This window comes from Physeter macrocephalus, chromosome 10 (assembly GCF_002837175.3).
Source record: "Physeter macrocephalus isolate SW-GA chromosome 10, ASM283717v5, whole genome shotgun sequence".
Classification (NCBI taxonomy): Eukaryota; Metazoa; Chordata; class Mammalia; order Artiodactyla; family Physeteridae; genus Physeter; species Physeter macrocephalus.
Window position 1 is genome coordinate 42,846,351 of NC_041223.1, and position 15,167 is coordinate 42,861,517.

Here is a 15,167-nt window from a genome sequence, read left to right on the forward strand (position 1 = left end):
TGTGCCCCGCAACGGGAGAGGCCACAGCAGAGGGAGGCACGCATACCACAAAAAAAAAAAAAAAAAAAAAAAAAAAAAAAAAGAGAGAAAAGAATCAAATTAAATTAAAATTTAAAAAAAATACTGAAAGTCCTAGCCAGAGCAATCAGGCAAAAAAAGAAATAAACGTATCCAAATCAGAAATGAAGAATAAATAAAATTGTCTCTTTTTGCAGATGACATGGTCTGATGTATAGAAAATCCTAAAGACTCCATAAAAAACCAAAAATATGCAACTCTGACATCAGTGCCTTGCTCACATCCCCTCAGCTCACCCCAGAGGTCAGCTGTGTTTGGGTAGACAATTTGCTTACCTCCAGCAACTCCTTACCTTAAGCATTTCTCTGCCTGAGGGCTCCTAGGGAGTTAATGTCCCAGGAGCATCTTCAACCATTAATGAGTGGATATTGATGGGAAAATACTCCCACTTCCTTGTCCTTTGTTGGGACTATTTCAGCTGTGTTTTACACAGCCTCCCAGAGAGTCCACAGTGGTAGTGAAGGCCAGTTGCTCACCCCAGTAACCTTTGCAGTAACAATGCACCATCTTGCCCTGTCTCCTTCCATTTTCTGTCTCACTTCCCCCCTCTCTCACCCTGCTTCCTGTGATCACTCCCCAAATAAACTCCTTGTACCCAAATCCTTAATGCAGAATCTGCTTTTGGATGAAACTCAAAGGAAGACATCTCAGTTTTCCATTTTCTAAATTCAGTGTCAATATGTGAAACTTGTTTTACAGGCGTTCCTTGTGATGGCTCTCATTTTGTTTCAGTCTTTGCTTTTAATTGCTCTTTTTGTAAAGGTAGCCTGAGAAACTGGAGGGTAGGACAGGAAGAAGAAAGAGGAAAAGAGGTGAAGAATTGAAAGCTAAGCTCTTTTACTTAAGTGAATAAGCTTTTCTGAAAAAGGAAGTAGCACTTTTCAAGTTGTAAATAAAATCAGTCATGAGGCAGAGGTGTGAGAGAACAGTGTGAACCACTGGATGGAAAGGATGGAAGATAATGTCATCATTGTTCTGACCCAAATATTCCTTTAAATATAATTTCTCTAAATCTGGACTCTTCTCATTATTGTCTCTTCTGGCCCCTACTCTTTGTACTCCCTTCATTCTTTCTTTTTAACTCCGTTTCTCATCCCCCTAGGGTGACACATCAACTCTTCAAATGAGAAAAGAGAGGTAGCTTTGAATAGTATGTGCCAAAATCTACTGCTTTGTCTCTAAGCTGTGAACTTGGATGGGCTGCCTGGAGACCAGCCCATATCTACCAATGCCAAGGACAGGCCAGGACCTGAGAGGAGCAAGTGTGGTGGGGAGAGGGAGATAAATATGTATCCAAACATTTACCCAAAGTGCTGTCTCTCCCACACTGAATCTCAGCCAAGATTCAGACACGATGCTAATGATACTCTTAAACACTACCCTTTTCTTTCTTCCTATTCTTCCCATTCTCTGGAAGGATGGAATATGGGCCAGAAGTTCACCAAACAATAGAAAAACCTATATTATTTCTCATCTAGATATTTTAATATCTTCTCTTGGAGAGGCCCTCCCAGAGACTGTCATGAAAAGTGAAGCAAAATTCTATCTCCTGGACACTGGATTTTTGAGCCTGGAGCAAGAGATTGGACAACTGATAATCTGCTTAATGCTCTTCCCCCAATATCTTAACACAGGTTAACACACACACACAGACACCTGACAGGAAGTCACACAATCACACAACTCCTAGGAGCAAGGATCTTTCCTGACTTCAGCACTAACTTTATAAAATGTACATAGATTATTTCTTCTCTCACTCAGTGCCTTTGAGTAGACAAAGGTTATTCTGGTAAGAATGGATGGGGCTTATAAAACTGGAATATTAATTCAAGGAGACTAGGAGACCACTTACTGGCGTATGGAACTGGCTTTGGTGATGAAGCAAATGCTCTTAGTAACCTGCGCTATGTCATCTCAGCCCACCTTTGATTTTCACTGCAGGAGTAGTGGATTTTCCGATGCGTGCTGACAGAGTCCCATCCCAAGTGCCCTCTTCATCTCTCTGGCTTTCTTTCCCAAGTCTTTCTCTGAAGCAGTGAGAGCTTATACAGCTGTGTGCAGGAAAAGCTCAAAATGTAAGGAAGAAATGCCCCCCAGCTATGCTTCAACCAACGGGGCATGGAAGCCAGGGGATAAATGCTTCAGCCTCCCATTCATTGGAGGAAAAATTCTGAGGTGTATTCCACAAGGTTCTTCAGACGATCCTCAGAAACTTGAGCTCTGTTCTCCTCAGTGGTAGTTAGCTCAATAACATAGCTTTCACTAACTTTACCCAGTCTTTCTTTCTTTTTCTTTCTTTCTTTCTTCCTTTCTTTCTTTTTCTTCCTTCCTTTCTTTCTTTCTTTCTTTCTTTCTTTCTTTCTTTCTTTCTTTCCTTCTTCCTTCCTCCCTCCCTTCCTTCCTTCCTTTCTTTCTTTCTTTTTACTGAGGTATAATTGACATACAACATTATATTACTTTCAAGTGTGCAACATGGTTCACTATTTGTATATATTGCAACATGATCACCACAATAAGCCTTGTTAATGTCTGTCACCATACATAGTTACAAATTTTTTTCTTGTGATGAGAACTGTTGAGAATTACTCTCTTAGAAACGTTCTTTTTTTTACAGTGTAATAAACATAATTTATTTCATCAAAAATCACTATATCATAATAAACATCATTTATTTCACCATATGTTCTTGGGTATACCATGGGTTGTCCTGATAGTTGCATTAGGCTCTTCATACCTCAAGGAAACCAGTAACACCCTGTAGGTTTCTGGATGATACCCAGGTCTTCCACTGTTCAGTTTAATTACTGACCTTTTAAAATAATAACTTTTTACTCCTGTTCCACCTCATAGAGATTAATAGTTGATGAATGTCTAAGTGTACATAAAGTCAGGTGACATGACTCGTGAAACTTATCCTTATGAAGAGTTATTGAAATCTATCCAGGCTTTCTTTAAGCCCAGTAGTAGTTAATTCATAAATGTGAGATTTGGTGAGATATACCAGGTATATATACAATACTGATGATTATGGAATGGGATAGCTCAAGAAGATTCATATGAGGCCAAGAAAATTTGTGACATATATGTTTATAGAATGGATTCTTGAGGGAGATTGACCCTATAGAAACCTATGAGGTTTCTATAGTTCTCCAACTCAAATTCTTTTCTTATCGCTTTTCTAGCACCCTTGCCTATAACAAAATACTCACTAAGGTTAAGAGTTAAAGCTGGGTATGAAATGATAGATTTGGCTTATTTTACTGACTTGATGCTTTTAGAGTACAGGAAAATTGTAAAAAAGACTTTGAGATAAAGAATATGCTATGCTTTTTAAAAAATGTTAACTTATTCCAAGTATATTATAATAGAAGTCAGTAGGGGAAATAAGATTTGATATATAATTATTAGCTTTTTCTGCTGATAATTAATATAATATGTAAAATTGGGTCATTCTATGTGCCTTTTTTAAAAAAATACTTAACACCTAAGTGCTATTTGTATGTTTAAGATTCTTAGAGGTTTTTGGTTTGGTAGCAAGACAAAAATTCTTCTTTCACTTATTGTGTGTCAGAGATCTTGGAGAAACATGGACTTGAGAAGCCAACTTCATTTGTTAAAAACACTCAGTCTAGCTCAGAAGGGGCATGCAAGCTGATGGTTAGATTGACCAGGCGCACTGGCTGGAAGTAATAAACAAAATTAATTGATAATTATATATGATTAAAAATAAGTACTGCTCTTTTTCTTTTTTTTAACTTCTTTGGGTTATAACTGACCAAAAATAAATTGCACATATTTAAAGTATAGAATCTGATGTTTTGATATAGGTATGTACCTATGAAACCATCACCTCAGTCAAGATAATGAACATATCTGTCACTCCTAAAAGCTATCTCTTGCTCATTTATAATCCCCTCCCTCCTTCTGCTTCTCCCCTTCACACCCCCATCCCCTCCCCAGGCTACCACTGATCTATTTTCTGTCCCTACATATTACATTGCATTTCCTAGAATTTTATGTAAATGGAGTCACGTAGTACACACTTTTTTTGGCTTCTTTCACTCAGCATAATTATTTTGTGATTCATTCATGTTGTATCATGGATCAATAGTTTCTTCCATTTTATTTCTCTCGGCAACTTTAAAACGTGTAATACAAATAGTATTATTAAACGTAGTCGCCAAGCTGTACATTACCTCTCCATGACTTATTTATTTTATAACTGGAAGTTTGTACCTTTTCACCCCCTTCACCCATTTTGCCCACCCCTACTCCTCACCTCTGGCAATCACAAATCTGTTCTCTGCATCTATTGGCTTGGTTATTTTATTTTATTTTTTTAGAATCTAAGTGAGATCATATGGTATTTGTTTTCCTATGTCTGACTTATTTTACTTAGCATAATGTCCTCAAGATCCATCCATGTTGTTACAAATAGCAAGATTTCATTCTTTTTTTATGGCTGAATAGTATTATGTCACATATTCTCTATCTGTTCATCATTTGATGGACACTTAGGTTGTTTCCATGTCTTGGCTAGTGTAAATAATGCTGCAGTGAACATAGGGTGCATATATCTTTTCAAGTTAGTATTTTTGTTTTCTTTGGATAAATACCCAGAAGTGGAATTGCTGGATCACATGGTAGTTCTATTTGTAAATTTTTGAGGAAACGCCATACTGTTTTCCACAGTGACTGAACCAGTTTACATTCCCACCAACAATGTGCAAGGGTTCCCTTTTCTCTGCATCCTGGACAACATTTGTTATCTCTTGTTTTTCTAAAAATAGCCATCCTAAGAGGTGTAAGGTGATATCTCACTGTGGTTTTGATTAGCATTTCCCTGATGATTAGTGATGTTGAGCAACTCTTCATGTTGCTGTTAGCCACCTGCATGTCTTATTTGTAAAAACGTCTATTCAGAACCTCTGCCCATTTTTAAAATTGAATTGGTTTGTTTTTGCTTTTTTTTTTTTAACTTTTGAGTTGTATTAGCTTTTTTAAAAAATATAATTTGGATATTAACCCCTTGTCAGATATATGATTAGTAAATATTTTCTTCCATTCACTGACTTTTTCATCTTCCTTCTCTCAATAAGCTTACTCACTTCCCTCCTATTTTCTGGAGTCATCCAGAAAATTAATTACCTAAACTCAAGTCCTTACTTCAGGCTCTGCTTTTGAGGGACCCCCTAACTAAGACAGTAATACCAGAAATAACCCTAGAAAGCAGACCTCAGGATAGTATTCTGAAAATGGTTTATTCACCAGTTAGATGGAAACAAAAACTCCATTGCTGGTGGTAATTGTAATGTCCATACCTCTGGCATAAATACCAAACTCTCAACTGTGGTGGATAGGATGTAGAAGAAGAGGGAGCTTTGCTTATCCAGTATCTCTAATACTGGCATGCAAAGGGGCAATGGTAATTACACATGGAGTGGAATTGGATAGCTTTTGTAAACTGCCTTAGAAGCCTTGAAGAATGATTTAAAGGAAAAGAGAGATAAGTTCAGTCCAGCCAACCATCAACTCATGGCATTCTGTGAAAATCAGAGTCCTCAGTGACAGACAGTAAGGAGATCCTGTGGCAAAAGGGCAGGCTGTGCTGAAAGCCAGGTTCTGAATTTAATATTAAGAGTGACACAATGGCAAAGGAGACTGAACATGAGGGTCTCCCTGCTCAAGTGACAGCTTTGACAGAGAAAGACCGGGAGCCCAACACCTGGAATGTAGGCATCAGTGAGGAAATGTATGCGGACCTTAAACCCTGGATGCTCTTGAGTCATGGAGGCTGTAGAAGCCAGTCTCCTCCCTCTCGCTAGAGGACAGCAGTCTCCCCTTGCCTCAAGAGGATAAACACCTCCCTGAGAGGAAGGACTTACAAGATGATGCCGTCCTCCTTGGGATCCCCTCCACTGACTCCTCCAGTTGCTTTCAGGTTGATAATGTGAGTCAGGACCTAGAATATGGTAAGAGGGAGGTACAGTCTCTGCTATGGGAAGAAATAACTTAATGAAAGAATTACAGTATCTGGTTAGTATGTACTGACAGGAATGAGGGAAAGATCTATGGGAACAGATTAAAAAGTGTTAAATTGAATAGTGAGTGGGATATAAGGGTCAATAGGGGAGAGTTTATTGGAAAATATAATATGACACAGGATTTAACATCCTTTCAATTGTCCCTGGAGCTTGTCCCAACACACTGCTAAGATGGTGCTTTGAAGCTTGGACAAGACAATGACGTAGAGATGACAGAACTGCCATCAGAGTATAAAGGAACAGGTCAGAAGGCTCAAGGAGGTAGCATATTAGAATGAGCTTTTTATGTGAGACCCACTCTTTGACTATGTTTCCCAGAATACTCCCTTCACTAGGGCAATAAGAAATGCACTAGCATTTTTTAAAATCTCAGTGTCATTGTTGTCTATGAACCAGGGTTCATGGAATAAAAGGCTGCCACAGAACTGGGTTCCCTAGAGTCAATGGGATTGGAAAAAATCCATGATATTAAAGGCCAAGTAGCTGTACTTAAACATCAAAGGCATAATTACTGTAATAGGCAATAAGATTAGAAGGGTAACCAGGGTGCCTGGACCCAGGGATTTGGAGTAATTGCTAATAGACCTTTATGTTCCTAGGGATAAGATAGATAGTCAGCCTGCAAAAGTATTACTTGACTTTCATATTCAGAAAAAATTAAAAGCAGGTGAGCCACATGCTAAGATCAGCAACCATAATAGAAAATCATAATCCTTTGTTGAGTTTCCATATCTGAGATAGTTCTCAGACCCAGACCCACTGCCTGAGGGGGAAGCCTGATCCCTCTTGAGGAAAGACCCTGAAACTCCATTATAAATATATACATTAACTCTTCAGTTCTTCCCCTAAAAAAGCCTATGACCTTTTACCCAAACCTTTCAAGGGCTGTTAGATACAGAATTTAAGGTGACACTGATAACAGGGAACCTAAATGCCAACATGGCCCCATCAGTAAAGTGGGAGCTTAAGGAGGCCAGGGGATGAATGGAGTCCTGGTACAAGGCATCTCCAGTAGGCTTGCAGGCCATCTTATGGTTACTCTCCCAATATCCGAGTGCATAACTAGGATGGATATACTTAGTTATTGAACTTTGTATTCCTAACATTTAGAAAGAGGTACAGCACAAATCTGGTCCTTAATTTTGGAGGCAGCAGATACCACATGGGGTATACTGTTCCAAACCATTTATTGAGTGATTCAGAAATTTTCCAATTACAAGTAGGATCCAAAGCAAGAGAAGACTCTATGGCAGGTTCAGGCAGTGGTACAAGCTTCCTTGTATCTAGGACTACGTGACCCGACAGATTCAGTGGTGCTAGAGATATTTAACAAAAGAGTGGCAACTCAGAGATCTGAGATTCTGAGTCAAGACATGACTTCTGCTACAGGGAACCACCCAGTGTTTGAAAAACAGTTTCTGGTATATTCCAGGGTCCTGGTAGAGACAGAAAACATGACCATGTGACATCAAGTGACTGCAACTGGAAATGTCAAAACATCTAAGTTACAAGGTGAGCTTGCACAGCAGCAATTCATCATATGATAGAAATGGTACATACAGGATGGGGCCTGAGAAAGTCCAGAAGGCACAAGTACATTTTATAAACAGGTAGTCAGATTCTCATGTCACTATCCTCTGTTGTATCAGTGAGTCTCTATCAGTCCACACCCATGGCTTCATGGGATGTTCCCTGTGACCAAGTGATAGAGGAAGAAAAAAATCTGAGCCTATTTAAAAGATGGCTTGGCTCAATATGTTGGTACAGGTGCAAATGGTCTGCTATTGCACAATACCCCATCCACAGGTAGCCCTAAAAGACAGTGATGAGGAGAAACTCTCACAGTTCTCAGAGCATGGAATAGGCACTTGGTGTATGGAGGAAGAACTAGCCTGACATAAGGTTATATATGCTCTCTTGTGCAGTGGTGAATTATCAGGCTGATTTGTCGGAGGCCTAGAATGAGCAAGATTATAATGTTTAGTATAAAGAGATTTGAGGAAAAGACATATGTAAGTACCTAAAGGAGTAGAAACAAATATGCACAGCTATATGTTTCACACTAACGTCTATCATAAAGCATCTATCACTGAGTAGGCTCTTAAAAACCAGGCAGACAGGATTCTCCTCAGGTAAATGTCAGCCAGCCTCTATTCTTTTTTTTTTTTATTAATTTTTATTGGAGTATTGTTGCTTTACAATGTTGTGTTAGCCTCCACTGCACAACAAAATGAATCAGCCATACACATACAGATATCCCCTCCCTTTTGGACTTTCCTCCCATTTAAGTTAAGCTAGCTTCTATTCTTGACACCTCAGTGCTAGTGCAATGAACCCATGAATATAGTACCCTTGTTGGCAGGTATAGAGATTATACATAGCCCTAATGGAATTGGCTGCTTCTCACCAAACTGACATAGCTACTGCTTCTGCAGAAGTTCTGACTTGTCAGCGACAAAGACCAGTACTAAGCATTGGGAAGGGTATCAATCCTCAAGGACACAGCCAAGCACTTAGTGGCGAGTTTATTAATCAGATCTCCCCACCCCCACCCCACAGAGGAGGAAGCAGTTCATCCCTACAGGAAGAATCTCCTATTCTGGATATGTGCTTGGCTTCCTTGCTTATAGTATATCTTTCAGGATTATTATCTGAGAGCTAAGATTAGTTTGGGACAATATCCCGCATGGTTGAGAGCTGTCCTACAGGATGTGGTATATGCATTCAGCCAATGACCGATATAGGGTGCTGTGTACTCAACAGCTAAAATACATGAGTCTGGAAACCAAGGAGGGGAAGTAGGAATGGCTCCTCTCACCATCATACCCAGTAACAGAAATACTTGCAGAATTTGTGCTTCCTATTCCCATGTCCCTAGGCTCTATGAGATTTTTAAGTCTTGGTTACTGCTAAAGGTGGGAGAAAGAAAATCACTTCTAGTAGGGGACACAGTAAGAGTCTCACAAAACCTATAGCTATGACTACCACCTGTTCACTTTGGCTCTTTATTCCAGAAGATCAGCACTTAAAGAAAGGCACTTTTTATACTGGCAGGGTAATTGATCCAATTATCATGAGCACCTAGGATTTTTGGTAAATAATGGAGAAAAGGAGGAAGATTTCTAGATCTCAACAGATTCACTGGGATTCACCTTATCCTTCCATGCTTGGTGATAGCACCGAATGAAAAATTTTAGCAACCTCAGCCTGACATGGGCAAAGCTTAAACTCCTCAAGGTTGAAGGCCTGGGTCTCCCCATCAAGCAAATAACTTACACCAGCAGAAGTGTTTTCTAAGGGTAAGGAATGTAAAATGGGTGGTGAAGGGACCTGATGAATGTGTTATGGCCTTTGGACCAGTTGCAGCAAGGGACATCTGCTTTCTACACTAACTCTCTTGCCTTAACTCCTTTTGAAAATTAGCAGCTGGTCATGACCTTAAAGAACTGGTGGTAGAATGGACTTTACATAGGGCAAAAAATGGATCTGAAAGGTGCAAGTCATAGACTACAGCAGATACTTTTGGTGTCCTGTGCCACTTCCTTTGATTTCAGCTGCAGAGGTGCTGGACAGTTCCTACACAGGCCACGGTACCCCTCAAGTGCCTGCTGCTAACTCACAGCTCTCTCCAAATCCCCAGGAGCTAAACCCATACTGAATGACCAGACACACAGGGAAGTTAATTCCCCTGAGAGCCACCCTCAACCAATGAGTGAAGGGATATAGTGGATAAATATGTCAGCCTTCTGTGCCAGCAGGGAAAATTTAGATATGCATTCTACACGGTTCCTCAGAGAGTCCTTAGTGAGCTTGAGTCCCAATTGATCAAAGTGGTAGTAAGATCAATAATGTATCTTCTAATGGCTTTTCCTTCTTATCTTTGTCAATTTCTCTGGCTCCCACAATCACCTACCAGGTAAACTACCTGATTCAGTCTCTGCTTTCAGAGAAACTCACACAAAGCAGGTTGATAAACCAGTTAGCTGCCGGTTGATCATGATGTTTATAGAAAAATTTAGCTTTGTTAATAAAGGAAAAACTAATAATATTTTTGGTGGATGAAGTCAACTAAAATTCAGAAACAAACAGTTATTAAACATTTGTTATGGATTGTGCATTTTAGAAGGTATTCAATACTATTTTCAATTGATTGATGTGACAGAGATTAGTTTTCTGAGCTCAAGGGGAAGGAACAAAAAAATAACAAAGAGGTTAAAAAGAGAAGGAAGCACATAGCAAGACATCAATGAATGACAATCAAACTCATTTATGCTGATGTCTACCAGCTTGTAGCCATCTGGATTTATCTGGACAGATTTGAAACCTGACTTAGGATTATACTGTGTACAATGCTTTGGGTGTGTTAAAAGGTGAAAGTGAAAGTTGGGACATGATTGATTTGTGGTACATCCAAATAAATGTAACAAAATTATGTTCTAAAAATATGAGATAATTCACCATGTAATATGTGAGAAATATAAGAAACCCTCAAGATCATTTGGGCAATGTCTTTGCTTTAAAGATGAAAAAAAAGAGGTAGCTTAGTGGCACAGTCAGGCCTGGACTATCAGGATTCTGATACTCTTTCCAATTATACTTGAAGCCTTGCATTAAGAGAATAGTGGTCATTTGAAAAATGTTTAACGCAAAATATTTTCTGTATTTGTGTGAAGTCTTACACAGATCTACTGTGTTTATTGATTCCACTGGAGTTCAGTTGCTGGTAGACAGTCTCTATTGATTCTGAGTCCCTTATGCACCTAAGCCTTGTTGCATGACCTTAGATTAAGTCCCATTCAAGTACTGAATGTTCCTAAGAAGCTTAACAATGTGATGCAGATGAGAACAGAAGGTTCCTTGGAGATCACCTGGCCACCCCCACTTGTCATGCATTTTTGTAGATATTTAATACCATTATTATTATTTTTTTTTGTGGTACAAGGGCCTCTCACTGTCGTGGCCTCTCCCATTGCGGAGCACCGGCTCCGGACGCACAGGCTCAGTGGCCATGGCTCATGGGCCCAGCCACTCCGCGGCATGTGGGATCCTCCCGGACCGGGGCACGAACCCGTGTCCCCTGCATCGGCAGTCGGATTCTCAACCACTGCGCCACCAGGGAAGCCCTTTAATACCATTCTTAATTGACTAGTTGATTTGATCTCTATGACTCTTCTGGCACAAGTGGGATGGAGGAGAAAAGAAAAAAGAACATTTTATCACTTCTTCCTTCTTTCAAACCTCAAATCCAGATGTTCCCTATAGTTAACGACGACCTGGGGTAGAAAATGACTGTTTCACCTCCGCAAAGGAAGCATTCAAAAAATGCTTGTTGGTTGATGGAACAGCATTCTCTCATTGCTCTCTGAAATTGATTTCCCATAAGTAGCAAGGATGTCTTTCACTGAAGAAATCAGTGTCCACTTTTTTTTCTACTGTGGTAAAACATGCGTAACATAAAATTTACCATTTTAATCATTCTTAAGAGTACAATTCAGTGCATTAAGTTATTTACATTGCTGTGCAGTCATCACCACCATCCACCTCTGGAACTTTTTCAACTTCCCAACCTGGAACTCCATATGCCCATTAATAACTCCTCATTCTCACCTCCTTCCAGCCCTGGCAACAACCATCCTACTTTCTTTTTTTAAAATTGAGATATAATTGATATATAACTTTTTTATAGGAATATAAAAAAGTAGGAGATATCCTACTTCCTGTATCTATGAATTTGACTGCTCTAGGTACCTCATATAAATGGAATCATACAGTATTTGTCCTTTTGTGACTGGTTTATTTCACTTAGTATAATGTCTTCAAGGTTCATCCATATGGTAGAATTTTCTTCCTTTTTAAGGCTGAATAATATGCCTTTGTACATATATACCACATTTTATTTATTCATTCATCTGTTGATGGACACTTGGGTGGCTTCCAAGTTTTGGCTACTGTTAATAATGCTCCTGTGAATATTGGTGTACAAATATTTACAAATATGTCTTTGAGTCTTTCCTTTCAATTATTTTTGATACACACTCAGAAGTGGAATTGCTGGATCATATGTTAATTCCAAATTTAACTTCTTGAGGAACTGCTATACTGTTTTCCACAGTAGCTGCACCATTTTACATTCTTACCAGTGATGCACAAGGGTCCCAAATTTCTTCATAAAACACTTGTTACTTTGTTTTTATAATAACCATTCTAATGAGTGTAAAGCAGTTTCTCATTGTGGTTTTCATGTGCATTTCCCTAATGGTAAGTAGTCTTGAGCATCTTTTCATGTGCTTAGTGACCATTTGTATATATTCTTTGGAGAAATGTCTATTCAAGTCCTCTGCCTATTTTGCAGTTGCGTTGTTTTGTTATTGTTATTGTTGAGTTATAGGAGTTCTTCATAAGTTCTGGATATTAATCCCTTACCAGATATATAATTTGCAAATATTTTCTCTATGGGTTGCCTTTTCACCCTGTTGGTAAAGTCCTTTCATGCACAAAAGTTTTGAATTTTGATGAAGTCCAATTTACCTGTTCTTTCTTTTGTTGCCTGGGCTTTTGGTCCACTAACTTTTGAGTATGCATCTTGATCCTCATTTTTAAAAAAATTTTGTTTACCATTTAAAAAATCTGAAGTATAGCTAATTTACAATGTTGTGTTAGTTTCAGGTATACAGCAAAGTGATTTAGTTATACATATATATAAAATACATATGAAATTCTTCTGAAAAATAATATATATATATACATTTAGATTCTTTTCCATTATAGGTTATTACAAAATATCGAAGATAGTTCCTTGCACTATACAGTAGGTCCGTGTTGTTTACCTATTTTATATATAGTAGTGTGCATATGTTAATTCGAAACTCCTAATTTATCCCCTTCCCCCCACTATCCCCTTTGGGAACCATAAATTTGTTTTCTATGTCTGTGAGTCTGTTTCTGTTTCGTAAATAAGTTCATTTGTATCACTGTTTTAGATTTCATATACAAGTGATATCATATGATATTTGTCTTTCTCTGTCTTACTTCACATAATATGATAATTTCTAGGTCCATCCATGTTGCTGCAAATGGCATTATTTCATTCTTTTTTATGGTTGAGTAATAGTCCATTGTATGAAATATTCCATTCCAGTCCTCATTTTAATTCTTAACTTTAGGTACTGCTGCCTGGGGTTAATCTAGGTTTTCTGGACCCTGAAGTATACACAATTTGGGAAGTTTAATGGAAAAATACAAAAAATGTTACCTTTATAAATTTTTACTAAATTTTATAATCATGTTATCACTAGTGAGGACACCTCCTGGAAGGAATCACATGAGCCTCATTAGCTTCATCATTAATTGGTCTTTACAGTGACCACTAACACTTTCTTCTTCCCTCCTCCCATTTCTGACAATTCAGAAAGTGTGTAGAGGATTTGGGCTTCCCTGGTGGCACAGTGGTTGAGAGTCCGCCTGCCGATGCAGGGGACATGGGTTCGTGCCCCGGTCCGGGAAGATCCCACATGCCGCGGAGCGGCTGGGCCCGTGAGCCATGGCCGCTGAGCCTGCGCGTCCGGAGCCTGTGCTCCCTGAAAAATAATATATATATATACATTTAGATTCTTTTCCATTATAGGTTATTACAAAATATCGAAGATAGTTCCTTGCACTATACAGTAGGTCCGTGTTGTTTACCTATTTTATATATAGTAGTGTGCATATGTTAATTCGAAACTCCTAATTTATCCCCTTCCCCCCACTATCCCCTTTGGGAACCATAAATTTGTTTTCTATGTCTGTGAGTCTGTTTCTGTTTCGTAAATAAGTTCATTTGTATCACTGTTTTAGATTTCATATACAAGTGATATCATATGATATTTGTCTTTCTCTGTCTTACTTCACATAATATGATAATTTCTAGGTCCATCCATGTTGCTGCAAATGGCATTATTTCATTCTTTTTTATGGTTGAGTAATAGTCCATTGTATGAAATATTCCATTCCAGTCCTCATTTTAATTCTTAACTTTAGGTACTGCTGCCTGGGGTTAATCTAGGTTTTCTGGACCCTGAAGTATACACAATTTGGGAAGTTTAATGGAAAAATACAAAAAATGTTACCTTTATAAATTTTTACTAAATTTTATAATCATGTTATCACTAGTGAGGACACCTCCTGGAAGGAATCACATGAGCCTCATTAGCTTCATCATTAATTGGTCTTTACAGTGACCACTAACACTTTCTTCTTCCCTCCTCCCATTTCTGACAATTCAGAAAGTGTGTAGAGGATTTGGGCTTCCCTGGTGGCACAGTGGTTGAGAGTCCGCCTGCCGATGCAGAAGTGTGTAGGGGATTTGCAAGCCTGTGCGACATCATTGCAAATATAAATCATAATTGAAAGATCAGTGTATGGAAATATTAGCATAAGAAATGTCTAGTTAAAGAATACCAGAACAGAGATTCTCTGATAAACAGCTTTAAACTATTGTTTGGTAAACCAGAGAGAACTGGGGTTTAAAATATCTAGGTCATAATTCTAGCTCTAACTGGTTTTTAAAATCTGTGCAACTCAACCTTTCTAATCTTTAATATGTGTAAAATAAGAGACTTGAAGTTCTGTTCCAGCTCTAATCCTCACAATTATTTTTACTTCCAGCTCATTCCTCTACTTGCTTTCAGTGACTGTTCCCCTGCATCAGCCTCTACTCCTGCTGTGCTCAATTTCTGCATTAAAAGCCCACTTCTCAGGTATCATTCCCTTGGGCCTGATGCTTCCATCTATGGATTACAACTACTTCTCAAGGATAAGTTCTATCATGTCATAGATGACAACCCACCTAGACAGATGCTTCTTTTCACATACCGATGGCTTCTGGTCTTCTCATGTAAGCAATACTTACCTTCTCTTGTTGTATTCAAATTTGATTACTCTTTTTTTTTTAACATCTTTATTGGAGTATAATTGCTTTACAATGGTGTGTTAGTTTCTGCTTTATAACAAAGTGAATCAGCTATACGTATACATATATCCCCATATCTCCTCCCTCTTGCGTCT